The sequence below is a fragment of the Balaenoptera physalus genome (genome assembly GCF_965194825.1).
Source record: "Balaenoptera physalus genome assembly, chromosome: 5".
Classification (NCBI taxonomy): domain Eukaryota; kingdom Metazoa; phylum Chordata; class Mammalia; order Artiodactyla; family Balaenopteridae; genus Balaenoptera; species Balaenoptera physalus.
Window position 1 is genome coordinate 22,943,048 of NC_138884.1, and position 26,507 is coordinate 22,969,554.

At 38.3% G+C, this 26,507-nt stretch overlaps 2 long non-coding RNA genes across 2 annotated transcripts in view; one reads left to right on the forward strand and one right to left on the reverse strand.

Annotated features, from left to right (window-relative positions):
• Positions 1–26,507, reverse strand: part of LOC309661088 — an 852,576-nt gene that overhangs the window by 522,826 nt on the left and 303,243 nt on the right. The gene's annotated exons all lie outside the window — the stretch shown is intronic.
• The window catches only part of LOC309661092, an 834,961-nt gene that overhangs the window by 414,964 nt on the left and 393,490 nt on the right, over positions 1–26,507 (forward strand). The window lies entirely within an intron of this gene.

The following is a 26,507-nucleotide window of genomic DNA, read 5'->3' on the forward strand; positions in this document are numbered from 1 at the left end:
AGAGAACTGTGTACCTTCTAGCTGCTGGTGGGATGTAAACTGGTATCAGCACTAACGAAAACTGAACGGAGCTGCTTTAAAAGGAAAAAATTGAGCTACCATACGATGCGGCAGCGTACCTTTTGGGCCTCTAACCTAAGACCAAAAGAATCGGAAAGACAGAGGCAGACAAATGTGCACTGCAGCAATATTGAAGTAGCCAAGACATGGAAGCAAAAAAAGGTCCATAAACAAATGAATGGACAAAGAAGAAATGGTATATGGACACATTGGAATATTAGTCATGAAGAAAAAAATAAAAGAATGGCATAGGCAGCACCACAGATGAGCCTAGAGATAATCACACAACGTGAAGTAAGTCAGAATGCGAGACACAAATGTCCTAGGATATCACTTATGTCATCTGAAAATTCCTAAATTGAACATATTTCCACAGAGAAAGACAATGTCACATTGAGAAGACACACTTATGGTTAAGCCAAAGAAAAGCTGTGAGGAATGGATAAATTAGGATATTGGGGTTAACAAACATATACTAATACATATAAAATATATCATCCCCAAAAACCTATGGAATACCAAGAGTGGTCTACTCAACACTCTGTAATAACCTACATGGAAAAGGACCCAAAGATCAATATATATACTTATATGTGTGAATGAACAAGAGTCTGTTCACCCAGAACAAATTCAATCAAATATTTCAATCAAATTTCCTCTGATAACAACTACAACTTAAAGACACAAACAAGAATTAAGGAGGCTAAACCTTACGGGGGTTTGTCTGGGCACATTCCACTCTAATCTGCAACCAAAAAGCACAACATGCAGCAAGGTTCTGTTTCCCTAGCAAGCAGAATTGGCAACGTAGAAATCCTGCCACCCTAAGGCCATTTCCTCAAACAGCAGCTTTCAATCTACTGCTAATGGTCACTAATATTCACAAGGACTGCAGGGCTGTAAATGACTCATGCCCTCAAAAAATATCCTGGGGTTGGGAATGGCCAAAAAAGTACACAACACGGAAAATTTTTCAAGAAAAGAGTTTGAAGAGGTAAGTGTTACTCACTCTGTTATTTAAAAAAAAAAGAAGAACATGGACAAAAGCTCAATATCAGAAATTATTGGTTCGATGGAAATCCAAACTACAAAAAGAGTTCGCCACCCAGCATTCAAAATGGCATCCATAAAACGTCTACAAACAATGAATGCTGACAGGTTAGTGGAGAAAGGCATACCCACTATGCTGTTGGTTGGATGTAAACTGGTAACAGCTAATCATGAGAACAGAAGGGAGCTGCATTTAAAAGGTAAAAACTGAGCTACCATATGTTGTTGCTGATCCCCTAATGGGCCTATACCCTAAGAAGACCAGAATCGGAAAGGCACAGACAGGAAAACATGCACTGCAGCCATATTTTCAATAACCAAGACAGGCAAGCCAACAAAATGTCCATCAACAGATAAATGGACAAAGAAGAATCGGTATACGTTCCGAATGGAATAGTAGCCTCGGGAAAAAAAAGGAACAGTGCCATCTTCAGGAGTACAGATGAGCCTAGAAGTAATCATATTAGGTTAAGTAAGTCAAAAGGAAATGACAAATATCCTATGGTATCGTTTATACATGTTATCCTAAGATTGCTACCAATGAACATATTTCCAAAGAAAAAGACACTCACAGACTTATAAAACAAACTAATGGTTAACCAAAATGAAAGGTGGGAGGATGGATAAATTAGGATTATGGGGCTAACATACATATACTAATGTATGTTAAATGTCTATAAACATATAACATATAAACTATAGGAATTATATAATCACCAATACATATAAAATATATAATGACAAAACAACTACCAAATACCAAGCGAGGTCTACTCAACATTCTGTAATAACATACATGGTAACAGGCTCCGAAGATGAACAGACATTTGTATGAATCATTGAGCAGATTCTGTACAGCCAGACAATCACAACACTCTAATCAAATTTATTCCGATAAGAAATATAAATTAAATTTAAAAAACAAACATAAGTAAGGAGACATAACCTTCTGAGAGCTTGCCCCAGCACAATCCACTCTAATTTACAACCTCGCAACACTACCTCCAGGAAGACTGTTGCCCTAGTAACAAGAGTCGAGAACGTAATAATGCTGCCACCTTGTGGCTATTTCGCACAACAGCAGCTTTTAACCCATTGCTACTGGTTCCTTAATAGTCACAAGGCCTGCAGGGGTGTAAATGACACCTGCCCTCAAAAAATGCCCCGGGGTAGGGAATAGGCAAGAAAATTCAACACATGACAAATTTGTCAAGAAGGCAATATGAAGAGGGAAGTTGTACTTACTCGTTAAGTAAAGAAAGGAAAAGAAGAAACAGAACGTGCCTAAAGCTCAGTATAAGGAATTAGTAGCCACATGCAAATGCAACCTCCAGAATGGTTCCAGCTCACACCAGTCAAATGACCATCAGCAAAAATCTACAAACTATAAATGCTGAAAGGGTTTTAGAGAACTGTGTACCTTCTAGCTGCTGGTGGGATGTAAAGTGGTATCAGAACTAATGAAAACTGAACGGAGCTGCTTTAAAAGAAAAAATTGAGCTACCATATGATGCGGCAGTGCACCTTTTGGACATATAACCTAAGACCACCAGAATCGGAAAGACAGAGGCAGGCAAATGTGCACTGCAGCAATACTGAAATAGCCAAGACATGGAAGCAAAAAGAAGGTCCATAAACAAATGAATGGACAAAGAAGAAGTGGTATATGGACACATTGGAATATGAGTCACGAAAAAAAAGAAACGAATGGCATAGGCAGCACCACAGATGACCCTAGGGATAATCACACAATGTGAAGTAAGTCAGAATGCGAGACACAAATGTCCTAGGATATCACTTATGTCATCTGAAAATTCATAAAAATGAACATATTTCCACAGAGAAAGACAATCTCACATTGAGAAGACACACTTATGGTTAAGCCAAAGAAAAGGTGTGAGGAATGGATAAATTAGGATATTGGGGTTAACAAACATATACTAATACATATAAAATATATCATCCCCAAAGACCTATGGAATACCAAGAGTGGTCAACTCAAAACTATGTAATAACCGACATGGAAAAGGACCCAAAGATCAATAGATATATGTATATGTGTAAATGAACAAGATTCTTTTCACCCAGAACAAAAGACATTTTTCAATCAAATTTCCTCTGATAAAAACTACAACCTAAAGTCACAAACAAGAATTAAGGAGGCTAAACCTTACGGGGGTTTCTCCTGGCACATTCCACTCTAATCTGCAACCAAAAAGCACAACTTGCAGCAGGGTTCTGTTTCTGAAGCAAGCAGAGTTAACAACTTAGAAATGCTGCCACCCTAAGGCCGTTTCCTCAAACAGCAGCTTTCAATCTACTGCTAATGGTCACTAATATTCACAAGGACTGAAGGGCTGTAAATGACTCATGCCCTCAAAAAATGTCCTGGGGTTGGGAATAGCCAAAAAATTTGACAACAAGGAAGACTTTACAATAAAACAGTTTGAAGAGGTAAGTGTTCCTCACTCTGTTATTTTAAAAAAAGAAGAACATGGATAAAGGCTCAATATCAGGAATTATTGGTTGGATGCAAATCCATACTACAAAAAGATTTCGCCACCCAGTATTCAAAATGCCATCCGTAAAAAGTCTACAAACAATGAATGCTGACGGGTTAGTGGAGAAAGGCATACCCACTATGCTGTTGGCAGGATGTAAACTGTTAACAGCTAATCATGAGAACAGAATGGAGCTGCTTTTAAAAGGTAAAAACTGAGCTACCATATCTTGCAGCTGAGCCCCTAATGGGCCTATACCCTAAGAAGACCAGAATCGGAAAGGCAGAGACAGGAAAACCTGCACAGCAGCCATATTTACAATAGCCAAGACAGGCAAGCAAACAAAATGTCCATCAACAGATAAATGGACAAAGAAGAAGCGGTATACGTGCCCAATGGAATAGTAGCCTCGGAAAGAAAATGAACAGTGCCGTTTTCAGTAGTGCAGATGAGCCTAGAAGTAATCATATTGGGTTAAGTAAATCAAAAGGGAATGACAAATATCCTATGGTATCGTTTATACATGTTATCCTAAGATTGTTACCAATGAACATATTTCCAAAGAAAAAGACACTCACAGACTTATAAAACAAACTAATGGTTAACCAAAATGAAAGGTGGGAGGATGGATAAATTAGGATTATGGGGCTAATATACATACACTAATATATGTTAAATGTCTATAAACATATAACATATAAACTATATGAATTGTTAAGTCACCAATACATATAAAATATATAATGACAAAACACCTATCAAATACCAAGTGAGGTCTACTCAACATTCTGTAATAACATACATGGTAACCGGATCCGAAGATGAACAGACATATGTATGTATCATTGAGCAGATTCTGTACAGCCAGACAATCACAACACTCTAATCAAATTTACTCCGGTAAGAAATATAAATTAAATTTTAAACACAAACATAAGTAAGGAGACACAACCTTCTGAGGGCTTGCCCCAGCACATTCCACTCTAAATTACGACCTCGCAACACTACCTCCAGGAAGACACTGTTGCCCTAGTAACAACAGTTGGGAACGTAATAATGTTGCCGCCTTGTGGCTGTTTCCCACAACAGCAGCTTTAAACCCAGTGCTAATGGTTGCTTAATAGTCACAAGGCCTGCAGGGCTGCAAATGACACCTGCCCTCCAAAAATGCCCTGGGGTAGGGAATAGGCAAGAAAATTCAACACATGACAAATTTGTCAAGAAGGCAATATGAAGAGGGAAGTTGTACTCACTCTTTAAGAAAAAAAAAGGAAAAGAAAAAGCAGGACATGCCTAAAGCTCAGTATAAGGAATTAGTAGCCACATGCAAATCCAACCTCCAGAATGGTTTCAGCTCACACCAGTCAAATGACCATCAGCAAAAAGTCTACAAACTATAAACGCTGAAGGGGTTTTAGAGAACTGTGTACCTTCTAGCTGCTGGTGGGATGTAAACTGGTATCAGCACTAACGAAAACTGAACGGAGCTGCTTTAAAAGGAAAAAATTGAGCTACCATACGATGCGGCAGCGTACCTTTTGGGCCTCTAACCTAAGACCAAAAGAATCGGAAAGACAGAGGCAGACAAATGTGCACTGCAGCAATATTGAAGTAGCCAAGACATGGAAGCAAAAAAAGGTCCATAAACAAATGAATGGACAAAGAAGAAATGGTATATGGACACATTGGAATATTAGTCATGAAGAAAAAAATAAAAGAATGGCATAGGCAGCACCACAGATGAGCCTAGAGATAATCACACAACGTGAAGTAAGTCAGAATGCGAGACACAAATGTCCTAGGATATCACTTATGTCATCTGAAAATTCCTAAATTGAACATATTTCCACAGAGAAAGACAATGTCACATTGAGAAGACACACTTATGGTTAAGCCAAAGAAAAGCTGTGAGGAATGGATAAATTAGGATATTGGGGTTAACAAACATATACTAATACATATAAAATATATCATCCCCAAAAACCTATGGAATACCAAGAGTGGTCTACTCAACACTCTGTAATAACCTACATGGAAAAGGACCCAAAGATCAATATATATACTTATATGTGTGAATGAACAAGAGTCTGTTCACCCAGAACAAATTCAATCAAATATTTCAATCAAATTTCCTCTGATAACAACTACAACTTAAAGACACAAACAAGAATTAAGGAGGCTAAACCTTACGGGGGTTTGTCTGGGCACATTCCACTCTAATCTGCAACCAAAAAGCACAACATGCAGCAAGGTTCTGTTTCCCTAGCAAGCAGAATTGGCAACGTAGAAATCCTGCCACCCTAAGGCCATTTCCTCAAACAGCAGCTTTCAATCTACTGCTAATGGTCACTAATATTCACAAGGACTGCAGGGCTGTAAATGACTCATGCCCTCAAAAAATATCCTGGGGTTGGGAATGGCCAAAAAAGTACACAACACGGAAAATTTTTCAAGAAAAGAGTTTGAAGAGGTAAGTGTTACTCACTCTGTTATTTAAAAAAAAAAGAAGAACATGGACAAAAGCTCAATATCAGAAATTATTGGTTCGATGGAAATCCAAACTACAAAAAGAGTTCGCCACCCAGCATTCAAAATGCCATCCATAAAACGTCTACAAACAATGAATGCTGACAGGTTAGTGGAGAAAGGCATACCCACTATGCTGTTGGTTGGATGTAAACTGGTAACAGCTAATCATGAGAACAGAAGGGAGCTGCATTTAAAAGGTAAAAACTGAGCTACCATATGTTGTTGCTGATCCCCTAATGGGCCTATACCCTAAGAAGACCAGAATCGGAAAGGCACAGACAGGAAAACATGCACTGCAGCCATATTTTCAATAACCAAGACAGGCAAGCCAACAAAATGTCCATCAACAGATAAATGGACAAAGAAGAATCGGTATACGTTCCGAATGGAATAGTAGCCTCGGGAAAAAAAAGGAACAGTGCCATCTTCAGGAGTACAGATGAGCCTAGAAGTAATCATATTAGGTTAAGTAAGTCAAAAGGAAATGACAAATATCCTATGGTATCGTTTATACATGTTATCCTAAGATTGCTACCAATGAACATATTTCCAAAGAAAAAGACACTCACAGACTTATAAAACAAACTAATGGTTAACCAAAATGAAAGGTGGGAGGATGGATAAATTAGGATTATGGGGCTAACATACATATACTAATGTATGTTAAATGTCTATAAACATATAACATATAAACTATAGGAATTATATAATCACCAATACATATAAAATATATAATGACAAAACAACTACCAAATACCAAGCGAGGTCTACTCAACATTCTGTAATAACATACATGGTAACAGGCTCCGAAGATGAACAGACATTTGTATGAATCATTGAGCAGATTCTGTACAGCCAGACAATCACAACACTCTAATCAAATTTATTCCGATAAGAAATATAAATTAAATTTAAAAAACAAACATAAGTAAGGAGACATAACCTTCTGAGAGCTTGCCCCAGCACAATCCACTCTAATTTACAACCTCGCAACACTACCTCCAGGAAGACTGTTGCCCTAGTAACAAGAGTCGAGAACGTAATAATGCTGCCACCTTGTGGCTATTTCGCACAACAGCAGCTTTTAACCCAGTGCTACTGGTTCCTTAATAGTCACAAGGCCTGCAGGGGTGTAAATGACACCTGCCCTCAAAAAATGCCCCGGGGTAGGGAATAGGCAAGAAAATTCAACACATGACAAATTTGTCAAGAAGGCAATATGAAGAGGGAAGTTGTACTTACTCGTTAAGTAAAGAAAGGAAAAGAAGAAACAGAACGTGCCTAAAGCTCAGTATAAGGAATTAGTAGCCACATGCAAATGCAACCTCCAGAATGGTTCCAGCTCACACCAGTCAAATGACCATCAGCAAAAATCTACAAACTATAAATGCTGAAAGGGTTTTAGAGAACTGTGTACCTTCTAGCTGCTGGTGGGATGTAAAGTGGTATCAGAACTAATGAAAACTGAACGGAGCTGCTTTAAAAGAAAAAATTGAGCTACCATATGATGCGGCAGTGCACCTTTTGGACATATAACCTAAGACCACCAGAATCGGAAAGACAGAGGCAGGCAAATGTGCACTGCAGCAATACTGAAATAGCCAAGACATGGAAGCAAAAAGAAGGTCCATAAACAAATGAATGGACAAAGAAGAAGTGGTATATGGACACATTGGAATATGAGTCACGAAAAAAAAGAAACGAATGGCATAGGCAGCACCACAGATGACCCTAGGGATAATCACACAATGTGAAGTAAGTCAGAATGCGAGACACAAATGTCCTAGGATATCACTTATGTCATCTGAAAATTCATAAAAATGAACATATTTCCACAGAGAAAGACAATCTCACATTGAGAAGACACACTTATGGTTAAGCCAAAGAAAAGGTGTGAGGAATGGATAAATTAGGATATTGGGGTTAACAAACATATACTAATACATATAAAATATATCATCCCCAAAGACCTATGGAATACCAAGAGTGGTCAACTCAAAACTATGTAATAACCGACATGGAAAAGGACCCAAAGATCAATAGATATATGTATATGTGTAAATGAACAAGATTCTTTTCACCCAGAACAAAAGACATTTTTCAATCAAATTTCCTCTGATAAAAACTACAACCTAAAGTCACAAACAAGAATTAAGGAGGCTAAACCTTACGGGGGTTTCTCCTGGCACATTCCACTCTAATCTGCAACCAAAAAGCACAACTTGCAGCAGGGTTCTGTTTCTGAAGCAAGCAGAGTTAACAACTTAGAAATGCTGCCACCCTAAGGCCGTTTCCTCAAACAGCAGCTTTCAATCTACTGCTAATGGTCACTAATATTCACAAGGACTGAAGGGCTGTAAATGACTCATGCCCTCAAAAAATGTCCTGGGGTTGGGAATAGCCAAAAAATTTGACAACAAGGAAGACTTTACAATAAAACAGTTTGAAGAGGTAAGTGTTCCTCACTCTGTTATTTTAAAAAAAGAAGAACATGGATAAAGGCTCAATATCAGGAATTATTGGTTGGATGCAAATCCATACTACAAAAAGATTTCGCCACCCAGTATTCAAAATGCCATCCGTAAAAAGTCTACAAACAATGAATGCTGACGGGTTAGTGGAGAAAGGCATACCCACTATGCTGTTGGCTGGATGTAAACTGTTAACAGCTAATCATGAGAACAGAATGGAGCTGCTTTTAAAAGGTAAAAACTGAGCTACCATATCTTGCAGCTGAGCCCCTAATGGGCCTATACCCTAAGAAGACCAGAATCGGAAAGGCAGAGACAGGAAAACCTGCACAGCAGCCATATTTACAATAGCCAAGACAGGCAAGCAAACAAAATGTCCATCAACAGATAAATGGACAAAGAAGAAGCGGTATACGTGCCCAATGGAATAGTAGCCTCGGAAAGAAAATGAACAGTGCCGTTTTCAGTAGTGCAGATGAGCCTAGAAGTAATCATATTGGGTTAAGTAAATCAAAAGGGAATGACAAATATCCTATGGTATCGTTTATACATGTTATCCTAAGATTGCTACCAATGAACATATTTCCAAAGAAAAAGACACTCACAGACTTATAAAACAAACTAATGGTTAACCAAAATGAAAGGTGGGAGGATGGATAAATTAGGATTATGGGGCTAATATACATACACTAATATATGTTAAATGTCTATAAACATATAACATATAAACTATATGAATTGTTAAGTCACCAATACATATAAAATATATAATGACAAAACACCTATCAAATACCAAGTGAGGTCTACTCAACATTCTGTAATAACATACATGGTAACCGGATCCGAAGATGAACAGACATATGTATGTATCATTGAGCAGATTCTGTACAGCCAGACAATCACAACACTCTAATCAAATTTACTCCGGTAAGAAATATAAATTAAATTTTAAACACAAACATAAGTAAGGAGACACAACCTTCTGAGGGCTTGCCCCAGCACATTCCACTCTAAATTACGACCTCGCAACACTACCTCCAGGAAGACACTGTTGCCCTAGTAACAACAGTTGGGAACGTAATAATGTTGCCGCCTTGTGGCTGTTTCCCACAACAGCAGCTTTAAACCCAGTGCTAATGGTTGCTTAATAGTCACAAGGCCTGCAGGGCTGCAAATGACACCTGCCCTCCAAAAATGCCCTGGGGTAGGGAATAGGCAAGAAAATTCAACACATGACAAATTTGTCAAGAAGGCAATATGAAGAGGGAAGTTGTACTCACTCTTTAAGAAAAAAAAAGGAAAAGAAAAAGCAGGACATGCCTAAAGCTCAGTATAAGGAATTAGTAGCCACATGCAAATCCAACCTCCAGAATGGTTTCAGCTCACACCAGTCAAATGACCATCAGCAAAAAGTCTACAAACTATAAACGCTGAAGGGGTTTTAGAGAACTGTGTACCTTCTAGCTGCTGGTGGGATGTAAACTGGTATCAGCACTAACGAAAACTGAACGGAGCTGCTTTAAAAGGAAAAAATTGAGCTACCATACGATGCGGCAGCGTACCTTTTGGGCCTCTAACCTAAGACCAAAAGAATCGGAAAGACAGAGGCAGACAAATGTGCACTGCAGCAATATTGAAGTAGCCAAGACATGGAAGCAAAAAAAGGTCCATAAACAAATGAATGGACAAAGAAGAAATGGTATATGGACACATTGGAATATTAGTCATGAAGAAAAAAATAAAAGAATGGCATAGGCAGCACCACAGATGAGCCTAGAGATAATCACACAACGTGAAGTAAGTCAGAATGCGAGACACAAATGTCCTAGGATATCACTTATGTCATCTGAAAATTCCTAAATTGAACATATTTCCACAGAGAAAGACAATGTCACATTGAGAAGACACACTTATGGTTAAGCCAAAGAAAAGCTGTGAGGAATGGATAAATTAGGATATTGGGGTTAACAAACATATACTAATACATATAAAATATATCATCCCCAAAAACCTATGGAATACCAAGAGTGGTCTACTCAACACTCTGTAATAACCTACATGGAAAAGGACCCAAAGATCAATAGATATACTTATATGTGTGAATGAACAAGATTCTGTTCACCCAGAACAAATTCAATCAAATATTTCAATCAAATTTCCTCTGATAACAACTACAACTTAAAGACACAAACAAGAATTAAGGAGGCTAAACCTTACGGGGGTTTGTCTGGGCACATTCCACTCTAATCTGCAACCAAAAAGCACAACATGCAGCAAGGTTCTGTTTCCCTAGCAAGCAGAGTTGGCAACGTAGAAATCCTGCCACCCTAAGGCCATTTCCTCAAACAGCAGCTTTCAATCTACTGCTAATGGTCACTAATATTCACAAGGACTGCAGGGCTGTAAATGACTCATGCCCTCAGAAAATATCCTGGGGTTGGGAATGGCCAAAAAAGTACACAACACGGAAAATTTTTCAAGAAAAGAGTTTGAAGAGGTAAGTGTTACTCACTCTGTTATTTAAAAAAAAAAGAAGAACATGGACAAAAGCTCAATATCAGAAATTATTGGTTCGATGGAAATCCAAACTACAAAAAGAGTTCGCCACCCAGCATTCAAAATGCCATCCATAAAACGTCTACAAACAATGAATGCTGACGGGTTAGTGGAGAAAGGCATACCCATTATGCTGTTGGTTGGATGTAAACTGGTAACAGCTAATCATGAGAACAGAATGGAGCTGCATTTAAAAGGTAAAAACTGAGCTACCATATGTTGTTGCTGATCCCCTAATGGGCCTATACCCTAAGAAGACCAGAATCGGAAAGGCACAGACAGGAAAACATGCACTGCAGCCATATTTTCAATAACCAAGACAGGCAAGCCAACAAAATGTCCATCAACAGATAAATGGACAAAGAAGAAGCGGTATACATTCCGAATGGAATAGTAGCCTCGGGAAAAAAAAGGAACAGTGCCATCTTCAGGAGTACAGATGAGCCTAGAAGTAATCATATTAGGTTACGTAAGTCAAAAGGAAATGACAAATATCCTATGGTATCGTTTATACATGTTATCCTAAGATTGCTACCAATGAACATATTTCCAAAGAAAAAGACACTCACAGACTTATAAAACAAACTAATGGTTAACCAAAATGAAAGGTGGGAGGATGGATAAATTAGGATTATGGGGCTAACATACATATACTAATGTATGTTAAATGTCTATAAACATATAACATATAAACTATAGGAATTATATAATCACCAATACATATAAAATATATAATGACAAAACAACTACCAAATACCAAGCGAGGTCTACTCAACATTCTGTAATAACATACATGGTAACAGGCTCCGAAGATGAACAGACATTTGTATGAATCATTGAGCAGATTCTGTACAGCCAGACAATCACAACACTCTAATCAAATTTATTCCGATAAGAAATATAAATTAAATTTAAAAAACAAACATAAGTAAGGAGACATAACCTTCTGAGAGCTTGCCCCAGCACAATCCACTCTAATTTACAACCTCGCAACACTACCTCCAGGAAGACTGTTGCCCTAGTAACAAGAGTCGAGAACGTAATAATGCTGCCACCTTGTGGCTATTTCGCACAACAGCAGCTTTTAACCCAGTGCTACTGGTTCCTTAATAGTCACAAGGCCTGCAGGGGTGTAAATGACACCTGCCCTCAAAAAATGCCCCGGGGTAGGGAATAGGCAAGAAAATTCAACACATGACAAATTTGTCAAGAAGGCAATATGAAGAGGGAAGTTGTACTTACTCGTTAAGTAAAGAAAGGAAAAGAAGAAACAGAACGTGCCTAAAGCTCAGTATAAGGAATTAGTAGCCACATGCAAATGCAACCTCCAGAATGGTTCCAGCTCACACCAGTCAAATGACCATCAGCAAAAATCTACAAACTATAAATGCTGAAAGGGTTTTAGAGAACTGTGTACCTTCTAGCTGCTGGTGGGATGTAAAGTGGTATCAGAACTAATGAAAACTGAACGGAGCTGCTTTAAAAGAAAAAACTGAGCTACCATATGATGCGGCAGTGCACCTTTTGGACATATAACCTAAGACCACCAGAATCGGAAAGACAGAGGCAGGCAAATGTGCACTGCAGCAATATTGAACTAGCCAAGACATGGAAGCAAAAAGAAGGTCCATAAACAAATGAATGGACAAAGAAGAAGTGGTATATGGACACATTGGAATATGAGTCACGAAAAAAAAGAAACGAATGGCATAGGCAGCACCACAGATGACCCTAGGGATAATCACACAATGTGAAGTAAGTCAGAATGCGAGACACAAATGTCCTAGGATATCACTTATGTCATCTGAAAATTCATAAAAATGAACATATTTCCACAGAGAAAGACAATCTCACATTGAGAAGACACACTTATGGTTAAGCCAAAGAAAAGGTGTGAGGAATGGATAAATTAGGATATTGGGGTTAACAAACATATACTAATACATATAAAATATATCATCCCCAAAGACCTATGGAATACCAAGAGTGGTCAACTCAAAACTATGTAATAACCGACATGGAAAAGGACCCAAAGATCAATAGATATATGTATATGTGTAAATGAACAAGATTCTTTTCACCCAGAACAAAAGACATTTTTCAATCAAATTTCCTCTGATAAAAACTACAACCTAAAGTCACAAACAAGAATTAAGGAGGCTAAACCTTACGGGGGTTTCTCCTGGCACATTCCACTCTAATCTGCAACCAAAAAGCACAACTTGCAGCAGGGTTCTGTTTCTGAAGCAAGCAGAGTTAACAACTTAGAAATGCTGCCACCCTAAGGCCGTTTCCTCAAACAGCAGCTTTCAATCTACTGCTAATGGTCACTAATATTCACAAGGACTGAAGGGCTGTAAATGACTCATGCCCTCAAAAAATGTCCTGGGGTTGGGAATAGCCAAAAAATTTGACAACAAGGAAGACTTTACAATAAAACAGTTTGAAGAGGTAAGTGTTCCTCACTCTGTTATTTTAAAAAAAGAAGAACATGGATAAAGGCTCAATATCAGGAATTATTGGTTGGATGAAAATCCATACTACAAAAAGATTTCGCCACCCAGTATTCAAAATGCCATCCGTAAAAAGTCTACAAACAATGAATGCTGACGGGTTAGTGGAGAAAGGCATACCCACTATGCTGTTGGCAGGATGTAAACTGTTAACAGCTAATCATGAGAACAGAATGGAGCTGCTTTTAAAAGGTAAAAACTGAGCTACCATATCTTGCAGCTGAGCCCCTAATGGGCCTATACCCTAAGAAGACCAGAATCGGAAAGGCAGAGACAGGAAAACCTGCACAGCAGCCATATTTACAATAGCCAAGACAGGCAAGCAAACAAAATGTCCATCAACAGATAAATGGACAAAGAAGAAGCGGTATACGTGCCCAATGGAATAGTAGCCTCGGAAAGAAAATGAACAGTGCCGTTTTCAGTAGTGCAGATGAGCCTAGAAGTAATCATATTGGGTTAAGTAAATCAAAAGGGAATGACAAATATCCTATGTTATCGTTTATACATGTTATCCTAAGATTGCTACCAATGAACATATTTCCAAAGAAAAAGACACTCACAGACTTATAAAACAAACTAATGGTTAACCAAAATGAAAGGTGGGAGGATGGATAAATTAGGATTATGGGGCTAATATACATACACTAATATATGTTAAATGTCTATAAACATATAACATATAAACTATATGAATTGTTAAGTCACCAATACATATAAAATATATAATGACAAAACACCTATCAAATACCAAGTGAGGTCTACTCAACATTCTGTAATAACATACATGGTAACCGGATCCGAAGATGAACAGACATATGTATGTATCATTGAGCAGATTCTGTACAGCCAGACAATCACAACACTCTAATCAAATTTACTCCGGTAAGAAATATAAATTAAATTTTAAACACAAACATAAGTAAGGAGACACAACCTTCTGAGGGCTTGCCCCAGCACATTCCACTCTAAATTACGACCTCGCAACACTACCTCCAGGAAGACACTGTTGCCCTAGTAACAACAGTTGGGAACGTAATAATGTTGCCGCCTTGTGGCTGTTTCCCACAACAGCAGCTTTAAACCCAGTGCTAATGGTTGCTTAATAGTCACAAGGCCTGCAGGGCTGCAAATGACACCTGCCCTCCAAAAATGCCCTGGGGTAGGGAATAGGCAAGAAAATTCAACACATGACAAATTTGTCAAGAAGGCAATATGAAGAGGGAAGTTGTACTCACTCTTTAAGAAAAAAAAAGAAAAGAAAAAGCAGGACATGCCTAAAGCTCAGTATAAGGAATTAGTAGCCACATGCAAATCCAACCTCCAGAATGGTTTCAGCTCACACCAGTCAAATGACCATCAGCAAAAAGTCTACAAACTATAAACGCTGAAGGGGTTTTAGAGAACTGTGTACCTTCTAGCTGCTGGTGGGATGTAAACTGGTATCAGCACTAACGAAAACTGAACGGAGCTGCTTTAAAAGGAAAAAATTGAGCTACCATACGATGCGGCAGCGTACCTTTTGGGCCTCTAACCTAAGACCAAAAGAATCGGAAAGACAGAGGCAGACAAATGTGCACTGCAGCAATATTGAAGTAGCCAAGACATGGAAGCAAAAAAAGGTCCATAAACAAATGAATGGACAAAGAAGAAATGGTATATGGACACATTGGAATATTAGTCATGAAGAAAAAAATAAAAGAATGGCATAGGCAGCACCACAGATGAGCCTAGAGATAATCACACAACGTGAAGTAAGTCAGAATGCGAGACACAAATGTCCTAGGATATCACTTATGTCATCTGAAAATTCCTAAATTGAACATATTTCCACAGAGAAAGACAATGTCACATTGAGAAGACACACTTATGGTTAAGCCAAAGAAAAGCTGTGAGGAATGGATAAATTAGGATATTGGGGTTAACAAACATATACTAATACATATAAAATATATCATCCCCAAAAACCTATGGAATACCAAGAGTGGTCTACTCAACACTCTGTAATAACCTACATGGAAAAGGACCCAAAGATCAATAGATATACTTATATGTGTGAATGAACAAGATTCTGTTCACCCAGAACAAATTCAATCAAATATTTCAATCAAATTTCCTCTGATAACAACTACAACTTAAAGACACAAACAAGAATTAAGGAGGCTAAACCTTACGGGGGTTTGTCTGGGCACATTCCACTCTAATCTGCAACCAAAAAGCACAACATGCAGCAAGGTTCTGTTTCCCTAGCAAGCAGAGTTGGCAACGTAGAAATCCTGCCACCCTAAGGCCATTTCCTCAAACAGCAGCTTTCAATCTACTGCTAATGGTCACTAATATTCACAAGGACTGCAGGGCTGTAAATGACTCATGCCCTCAAAAAATATCCTGGGGTTGGGAATGGCCAAAAAAGTACACAACACGGAAAATTTTTCAAGAAAAGAGTTTGAAGAGGTAAGTGTTACTCACTCTGTTATTTAAAAAAAAAAGAAGAACATGGACAAAAGCTCAATATCAGAAATTATTGGTTCGATGGAAATCCAAACTACAAAAAGAGTTCGCCACCCAGCATTCAAAATGCCATCCATAAAACGTCTACAAACAATGAATGCTGACGGGTTAGTGGAGAAAGGCATACCCATTATGCTGTTGGTTGGATGTAAACTGGTAACAGCTAATCATGAGAACAGAATGGAGCTGCATTTAAAAGGTAAAAACTGAGCTACCATATGTTGTTGCTGATCCCCTAATGGGCCTATACCCTAAGAAGACCAGAATCGGAAAGGCACAGACAGGAAAACATGCACTGCAGCCATATTTTCAATAACCAAGACAGGCAAGCCAACAAAATGTCCATCAACAGATAAATGGACAAAGAAGAAGCGGTATACGTTCCGAATGGAATAGTAGCCTCGGGAAAAAAAAGGAACAGTGCCATCTTCAGGAGTACAGATGAGCCTAGAAGTAATCATATTAGGTTACGTAAGTCAAAAGGAAATGACAAATATCCTATGGTATCGTTTATACATGTTATCCTAAGATTGCTACCAATGAACATATTTCCAAAGAAAAAGACACTCACAGACTTATAAAACAAACTAATGGTTAACCAAAATGAAAGGTGGGAGGATGGATAAATTAGGATTATGGGGCTAACATACATATACTAATGTATGTTAAATGTCTATAAACATATAACATATAAACTATAGGAATTATATAATCACCAATACATATAAAATATATAATGACAAAACAACTACCAAATACCAAGCGAGGTCTACTCAACATTCTGTAATAACATACATGGTAACAGGCTCCGAAGATGAACAGACATTTGTATGAATCATTGAGCAGATTCTGTACAGCCAGACAATCACAACACTCTAATCAAATTTATTCCGATAAGAAATATAAATTAAATTTAAAAAACAAACATAAGTAAGGAGACATAACCTTCTGAGAGCTTGCCCCAGCACAATCCACTCTAATTTACAACCTCGCAACACTACCTCCAGGAAGACTGTTGCCCTAGTAACAAGAGTCGAGAACGTAATAATGCTGCCACCTTGTGGCTATTTCGCACAACAGCAGCTTTTAACCCAGTGCTACTGGTTCCTTAATAGTCACAAGGCCTGCAGGGGTGTAAATGACACCTGCCCTCAAAAAATGCCCCGGGGTAGGGAATAGGCAAGAAAATTCAACACATGACAAATTTGTCAAGAAGGCAATATGAAGAGGGAAGTTGTACTTACTCGTTAAGTAAAGAAAGGAAAAGAAGAAACAGAACGTGCCTAAAGCTCAGTATAAGGAATTAGTAGCCACATGCAAATGCAACCTCCAGAATGGTTCCAGCTCACACCAGTCAAATGACCATCAGCAAAAATCTACAAACTATAAATGCTGAAAGGGTTTTAGAGAACTGTGTACCTTCTAGCTGCTGGTGGGATGTAAAGTGGTATCAGAACTAATGAAAACTGAACGGAGCTGCTTTAAAAGAAAAAACTGAGCTACCATATGATGCGGCAGTGCACCTTTTGGACATATAACCTAAGACCACCAGAATCGGAAAGACAGAGGCAGGCAAATGTGCACTGCAGCAATATTGAACTAGCCAAGACATGGAAGCAAAAAGAAGGTCCATAAACAAATGAATGGACAAAGAAGAAGTGGTATATGGACACATTGGAATATGAGTCACGAAAAAAAAGAAACGAATGGCATAGGCAGCACCACAGATGACCCTAGGGATAATCACACAATGTGAAGTAAGTCAGAATGCGAGACACAAATGTCCTAGGATATCACTTATGTCATCTGAAAATTCATAAAAATGAACATATTTCCACAGAGAAAGACAATCTCACATTGAGAAGACACACTTATGGTTAAGCCAAAGAAAAGGTGTGAGGAATGGATAAATTAGGATATTGGGGTTAACAAACATATACTAATACATATAAAATATATCATCCCCAAAGACCTATGGAATACCAAGAGTGGTCAACTCAAAACTATGTAATAACCGACATGGAAAAGGACCCAAAGATCAATAGATATATGTATATGTGTAAATGAACAAGATTCTTTTCACCCAGAACAAAAGACATTTTTCAATCAAATTTCCTCTGATAAAAACTACAACCTAAAGTCACAAACAAGAATTAAGGAGGCTAAACCTTATGGGGGTTTCTCCTGGCACATTCCACTCTAATCTGCAACCAAAAAGCACAACTTGCAGCAGGGTTCTGTTTCTGAAGCAAGCAGAGTTAACAACTTAGAAATGCTGCCACCCTAAGGCCGTTTCCTCAAACAGCAGCTTTCAATCTACTGCTAATGGTCACTAATATTCACAAGGACTGAAGGGCTGTAAATGACTCATGCCCTCAAAAAATGTCCTGGGGTTGGGAATAGCCAAAAAATTTGACAACAAGGAAGACTTTACAATAAAACAGTTTGAAGAGGTAAGTGTTCCTCACTCTGTTATTTTAAAAAAAGAAGAACATGGATAAAGGCTCAATATCAGGAATTATTGGTTGGATGCAAATCCATACTACAAAAAGATTTCGCCACCCAGTATTCAAAATGCCATCCGTAAAAAGTCTACAAACAATGAATGCTGACGGGTTAGTGGAGAAAGGCATACCCACTATGCTGTTGGCAGGATGTAAACTGTTAACAGCTACTCATGAGAACAGAATGGAGCTGCTTTTAAAAGGTAAAAACTGAGCTACCATATCTTGCAGCTGAGCCCCTAATGGGCCTATACCCTAAGAAGACCAGAATCGGAAAGGCAGAGACAGGAAAACCTGCACAGCAGCCATATTTACAATAGCCAAGACAGGCAAGCAAACAAAATGTCCATCAACAGATAAATGGACAAAGAAGAAGCGGTATACGTGCCCAATGGAATAGTAGCCTCGGAAAGAAAATGAACAGTGCCGTTTTCAGTAGTGCAGATGAGCCTAGAAGTAATCATATTGGGTTAAGTAAATCAAAAGGGAATGACAAATATCCTATGTTATCGTTTATACATGTTATCCTAAGATTGCTACCAATGAACATATTTCCAAAGAAAAAGACACTCACAGACTTATAAAACAAACTAATGGTTAACCAAAATGAAAGGTGGGAGGATGGATAAATTAGGATTATGGGGCTAATATACATACACTAATATATGTTAAATGTCTATAAACATATAACATATAAACTATATGAATTGTTAAGTCACCAATACATATAAAATATATAATGACAAAACACCTATCAAATACCAAGTGAGGTCTACTCAACATTCTGTAATAACATACATGGTAACCGGATCCGAAGATGAACAGACATATGTATGTATCATTGAGCAGATTCTGTACAGCCAGACAATCACAACACTCTAATCAAATTTACTCCGGTAAGAAATATAAATTAAATTTTAAACACAAACATAAGTAAGGAGACACAACCTTCTGAGGGCTTGCCCCAGCACATTCCACTCTAAATTACGACCTCGCAACACTACCTCCAGGAAGACACTGTTGCCCTAGTAACAACAGTTGGGAACGTAATAATGTTGCCGCCTTGTGGCTGTTTCCCACAACAGCAGCTTTAAACCCAGTGCTAATGGTTGCTTAATAGTCACAAGGCCTGCAGGGCTGCAAATGACACCTGCCCTCCAAAAATGCCCTGGGGTAGGGAATAGGCAAGAAAATTCAACACATGACAAATTTGTCAAGAAGGCAATATGAAGAGGGAAGTTGTACTCACTCTTTAAGAAAAAAAAAGGAAAAGAAAAAGCAGGACATGCCTAAAGCTCAGTATAAGGAATTAGTAGCCACATGCAAATCCAACCTCCAGAATGGTTTCAGCTCACACCAGTCAAATGACCATCAGCAAAAAGTCTACAAACTATAAACGCTGAAGGGGTTTTAGAGAACTGTGTACCTTCTAGCTGCTGGTGGGATGTAAACTGGTATCAGCACTAACGAAAACTGAACGGAGCTGCTTTAAAAGGAAAAAATTGAGCTACCATACGATGCAGCAGCGTACCTTTTGGGCCTCTAACCTAAGACCAAAAGAATCGGAAAGACAGAGGCAGACAAATGTGCACTGCAGCAATATTGAAGTAGCCAAGACATGGAAGCAAAAAAAGGTCCATAAACAAATGAATGGACAAAGAAGAAATGGTATATGGACACATTGGAATATTAGTCATGAAGAAAAAAATAAAAGAATGGCATAGGCAGCACCACAGATGAGCCTAGAGATAATCACACAACGTGAAGTAAGTCAGAATGCGAGACACAAATGTCCTAGGATATCACTTATGTCATCTGAAAATTCCTAAATTGAACATATTTCCACAGAGAAAGACAATGTCACATTGAGAAGACACACTTATGGTTAAGCCAAAGAAAAGCTGTGAGGAATGGATAAATTAGGATATTGGGGTTAACAAACATATACTAATACATATAAAATATATCATCCCCAAAAACCTATGGAATACCAAGAGTGGTCTACTCAACACTCTGTAATAACCTACATGGAAAAGGACCCAAAGATCAATAGATATACTTATATGTGTGAATGAACAAGATTCTGTTCACCCAGAACAAATTCAATCAAATATTTCAATCAAATTTCCTCTGATAACAACTACAACTTAAAGACACAAACAAGAATTAAGGAGGCTAAACCTTACGGGGGTTTGTCTGGGCACATTCCACTCTAATCTGCAACCAAAAAGCACAACATGCAGCAAGGTTCTGTTTCCCTAGCAAGCAGAGTTGGCAACGTAGAAATCCTGCCACCCTAAGGCCATTTCCTCAAACAGCAGCTTTCAATCTACTGCTAATGGTCACTAATATTCACAAGGACTGCAGGGCTGTAAATGACTCATGCCCTCAAAAAATATCCTGGGGTTGGGAATGGCCAAAAAAGTGCACAACACGGAAAATTTTTCAAGAAAAGAGTTTGAAGAGGTAAGTGTTACTCACTCTGTTATTTAAAAAAAAAAGAAGAACATGGACAAAAGCTCAATATCAGAAATTATTGGTTCGATGGAAATCCAAACTACAAAAAGAGTTCGCCACCCAGCATTCAAAATGCCATCCATAAAACGTCTACAAACAATGAATGCTGACGGGTTAGTGGAGAAAGGCATACCCACTATGCTGTTGGTTGGATGTAAACTGGTAACAGCTAATCATGAGAACAGAAGGGAGCTGCATTTAAAAGGTAAAAACTGAGCTACCATATGTTGTTGCTGATCCCCTAATGGGCCTATACCCTAAGAAGACCAGAATCGGAAAGGCACAGACAGGAAAACATGCACTGCAGCCATATTTTCAATAACCAAGACAGGCAAGCCAACAAAATGTCCATCAACAGATAAATGGACAAAGAAGAATCGGTATACGTTCCGAATGGAATAGTAGCCTCGGGAAAAAAAAGGAACAGTGCCATCTTCAGGAGTACAGATGAGCCTAGAAGTAATCATATTAGGTTAAGTAAGTCAAAAGGAAATGACAAATATCCTATGGTATCGTTTATACATGTTATCCTAAGATTGCTACCAATGAACATATTTCCAAAGAAAAAGACACTCACAGACTTATAAAACAAACTAATGGTTAACCAAAATGAAAGGTGGGAGGATGGATAAATTAGGATTATGGGGCTAACATACATATACTAATGTATGTTAAATGTCTATAAACATATAACATATAAACTATAGGAATTATATAATCACCAATACATATAAAATATATAATGACAAAACAACTACCAAATACCAAGCGAGGTCTACTCAACATTCTGTAATAACATACATGGTAACAGGCTCCGAAGATGAACAGACATTTGTATGAATCATTGAGCAGATTCTGTACAGCCAGACAATCACAACACTCTAATCAAATTTATTCCGATAAGAAATATAAATTAAATTTAAAAAACAAACATAAGTAAGGAGACATAACCTTCTGAGAGCTTGCCCCAGCACAATCCACTCTAATTTACAACCTCGCAACACTACCTCCAGGAAGACTGTTGCCCTAGTAACAAGAGTCGAGAACGTAATAATGCTGCCACCTTGTGGCTATTTCGCACAACAGCAGCTTTTAACCCAGTGCTACTGGTTCCTTAATAGTCACAAGGCCTGCAGGGGTGTAAATGACACCTGCCCTCAAAAAATGCCCCGGGGTAGGGAATAGGCAAGAAAATTCAACACATGACAAATTTGTCAAGAAGGCAATATGAAGAGGGAAGTTGTACTTACTCGTTAAGTAAAGAAAGGAAAAGAAGAAACAGAACGTGCCTAAAGCTCAGTATAAGGAATTAGTAGCCACATGCAAATGCAACCTCCAGAATGGTTCCAGCTCACACCAGTCAAATGACCATCAGCAAAAATCTACAAACTATAAATGCTGAAAGGGTTTTAGAGAACTGTGTACCTTCTAGCTGCTGGTGGGATGTAAAGTGGTATCAGAACTAATGAAAACTGAACGGAGCTGCTTTAAAAGAAAAAATTGAGCTACCATATGATGCGGCAGTGCACCTTTTGGACATATAACCTAAGACCACCAGAATCGGAAAGACAGAGGCAGGCAAATGTGCACTGCAGCAATACTGAAATAGCCAAGACATGGAAGCAAAAAGAAGGTCCATAAACAAATGAATGGACAAAGAAGAAGTGGTATATGGACACATTGGAATATGAGTCACGAAAAAAAAGAAACGAATGGCATAGGCAGCACCACAGATGACCCTAGGGATAATCACACAATGTGAAGTAAGTCAGAATGCGAGACACAAATGTCCTAGGATATCACTTATGTCATCTGAAAATTCATAAAAATGAACATATTTCCACAGAGAAAGACAATCTCACATTGAGAAGACACACTTATGGTTAAGCCAAAGAAAAGGTGTGAGGAATGGATAAATTAGGATATTGGGGTTAACAAACATATACTAATACATATAAAATATATCATCCCCAAAGACCTATGGAATACCAAGAGTGGTCAACTCAAAACTATGTAATAACCGACATGGAAAAGGACCCAAAGATCAATAGATATATGTATATGTGTAAATGAACAAGATTCTTTTCACCCAGAACAAAAGACATTTTTCAATCAAATTTCCTCTGATAAAAACTACAACCTAAAGTCACAAACAAGAATTAAGGAGGCTAAACCTTACGGGGGTTTCTCCTGGCACATTCCACTCTAATCTGCAACCAAAAAGCACAACTTGCAGCAGGGTTCTGTTTCTGAAGCAAGCAGAGTTAACAACTTAGAAATGCTGCCACCCTAAGGCCGTTTCCTCAAACAGCAGCTTTCAATCTACTGCTAATGGTCACTAATATTCACAAGGACTGAAGGGCTGTAAATGACTCATGCCCTCAAAAAATGTCCTGGGGTTGGGAATAGCCAAAAAATTTGACAACAAGGAAGACTTTACAATAAAACAGTTTGAAGAGGTAAGTGTTCCTCACTCTGTTATTTTAAAAAAAGAAGAACATGGATAAAGGCTCAATATCAGGAATTATTGGTTGGATGCAAATCCATACTACAAAAAGATTTCGCCACCCAGTATTCAAAATGCCATCCGTAAAAAGTCTACAAACAATGAATGCTGACGGGTTAGTGGAGAAAGGCATACCCACTATGCTGTTGGCAGGATGTAAACTGTTAACAGCTAATCATGAGAACAGAATGGAGCTGCTTTTAAAAGGTAAAAACTGAGCTACCATATCTTGCAGCTGAGCCCCTAATGGGCCTATACCCTAAGAAGACCAGAATCGGAAAGGCAGAGACAGGAAAACCTGCACAGCAGCCATATTTACAATAGCCAAGACAGGCAAGCAAACAAAATGTCCATCAACAGATAAATGGACAAAGAAGAAGCGGTATACGTGCCCAATGGAATAGTAGCCTCGGAAAGAAAATGAACAGTGCCGTTTTCAGTAGTGCAGATGAGCCTAGAAGTAATCATATTGGGTTAAGTAAATCAAAAGGGAATGACAAATATCCTATGTTATCGTTTATACATGTTATCCTAAGATTGCTACCAATGAACATATTTCCAAAGAAAAAGACACTCACAGACTTATAAAACAAACTAATGGTTAACCAAAATGAAAGGTGGGAGGATGGATAAATTAGGATTATGGGGCTAATATACATACACTAATATATGTTAAATGTCTATAAACATATAACATATAAACTATATGAATTGTTAAGTCACCAATACATATAAAATATATAATGACAAAACACCTATCAAATACCAAGTGAGGTCTACTCAACATTCTGTAATAACATACATGGTAACCGGATCCGAAGATGAACAGACATATGTATGTATCATTGAGCAGATTCTGTACAGCCAGACAATCACAACACTCTAATCAAATTTACTCCGGTAAGAAATATAAATTAAATTTTAAACACAAACATAAGTAAGGAGACACAACCTTCTGAGGGCTTGCCCCAGCACATTCCACTCTAAATTACGACCTCGCAACACTACCTCCAGGAAGACACTGTTGCCCTAGTAACAACAGTTGGGAACGTAATAATGTTGCCGCCTTGTGGCTGTTTCCCACAACAGCAGCTTTAAACCCAGTGCTAATGGTTGCTTAATAGTCACAAGGCCTGCAGGGCTGCAAATGACACCTGCCCTCCAAAAATGCCCTGGGGTAGGGAATAGGCAAGAAAATTCAACACATGACAAATTTGTCAAGAAGGCAATATGAAGAGGGAAGTTGTACTCACTCTTTAAGAAAAAAAAAGGAAAAGAAAAAGCAGGACATGCCTAAAGCTCAGTATAAGGAATTAGTAGCCACATGCAAATCCAACCTCCAGAATGGTTTCAGCTCACACCAGTCAAATGACCATCAGCAAAAAGTCTACAAACTATAAACGCTGAAGGGGTTTTAGAGAACTGTGTACCTTCTAGCTGCTGGTGGGATGTAAACTGGTATCAGCACTAACGAAAACTGAACGGAGCTGCTTTAAAAGGAAAAAATTGAGCTACCATACGATGCGGCAGCGTACCTTTTGGGCCTCTAACCTAAGACCAAAAGAATCGGAAAGACAGAGGCAGACAAATGTGCACTGCAGCAATATTGAAGTAGCCAAGACATGGAAGCAAAAAAAGGTCCATAAACAAATGAATGGACAAAGAAGAAATGGTATATGGACACATTGGAATATTAGTCATGAAGAAAAAAATAAAAGAATGGCATAGGCAGCACCACAGATGAGCCTAGAGATAATCACACAACGTGAAGTAAGTCAGAATGCGAGACACAAATGTCCTAGGATATCACTTATGTCATCTGAAAATTCCTAAATTGAACATATTTCCACAGAGAAAGACAATGTCACATTGAGAAGACACACTTATGGTTAAGCCAAAGAAAAGCTGTGAGGAATGGATAAATTAGGATATTGGGGTTAACAAACATATACTAATACATATAAAATATATCATCCCCAAAAACCTATGGAATACCAAGAGTGGTCTACTCAACACTCTGTAATAACCTACATGGAAAAGGACCCAAAGATCAATAGATATACTTATATGTGTGAATGAACAAGATTCTGTTCACCCAGAACAAATTCAATCAAATATTTCAATCAAATTTCCTCTGATAACAACTACAACTTAAAGACACAAACAAGAATTAAGGAGGCTAAACCTTACGGGGGTTTGTCTGGGCACATTCCACTCTAATCTGCAACCAAAAAGCACAACATGCAGCAAGGTTCTGTTTCCCTAGCAAGCAGAGTTGGCAACGTAGAAATCCTGCCACCCTAAGGCCATTTCCTCAAACAGCAGCTTTCAATCTACTGCTAATGGTCACTAATATTCACAAGGACTGCAGGGCTGTAAATGACTCATGCCCTCAAAAAATATCCTGGGGTTGGGAATGGCCAAAAAAGTACACAACACGGAAAATTTTTCAAGAAAAGAGTTTGAAGAGGTAAGTGTTACTCACTCTGTTATTTAAAAAAAAAAGAAGAACATGGACAAAAGCTCAATATCAGAAATTATTGGTTCGATGGAAATCCAAACTACAAAAAGAGTTCGCCACCCAGCATTCAAAATGCCATCCATAAAACGTCTACAAACAATGAATGCTGACGGGTTAGTGGAGAAAGGCATACCCATTATGCTGTTGGTTGGATGTAAACTGGTAACAGCTAATCATGAGAACAGAATGGAGCTGCATTTAAAAGGTAAAAACTGAGCTACCATATGTTGTTGCTGATCCCCTAATGGGCCTATACCCTAAGAAGACC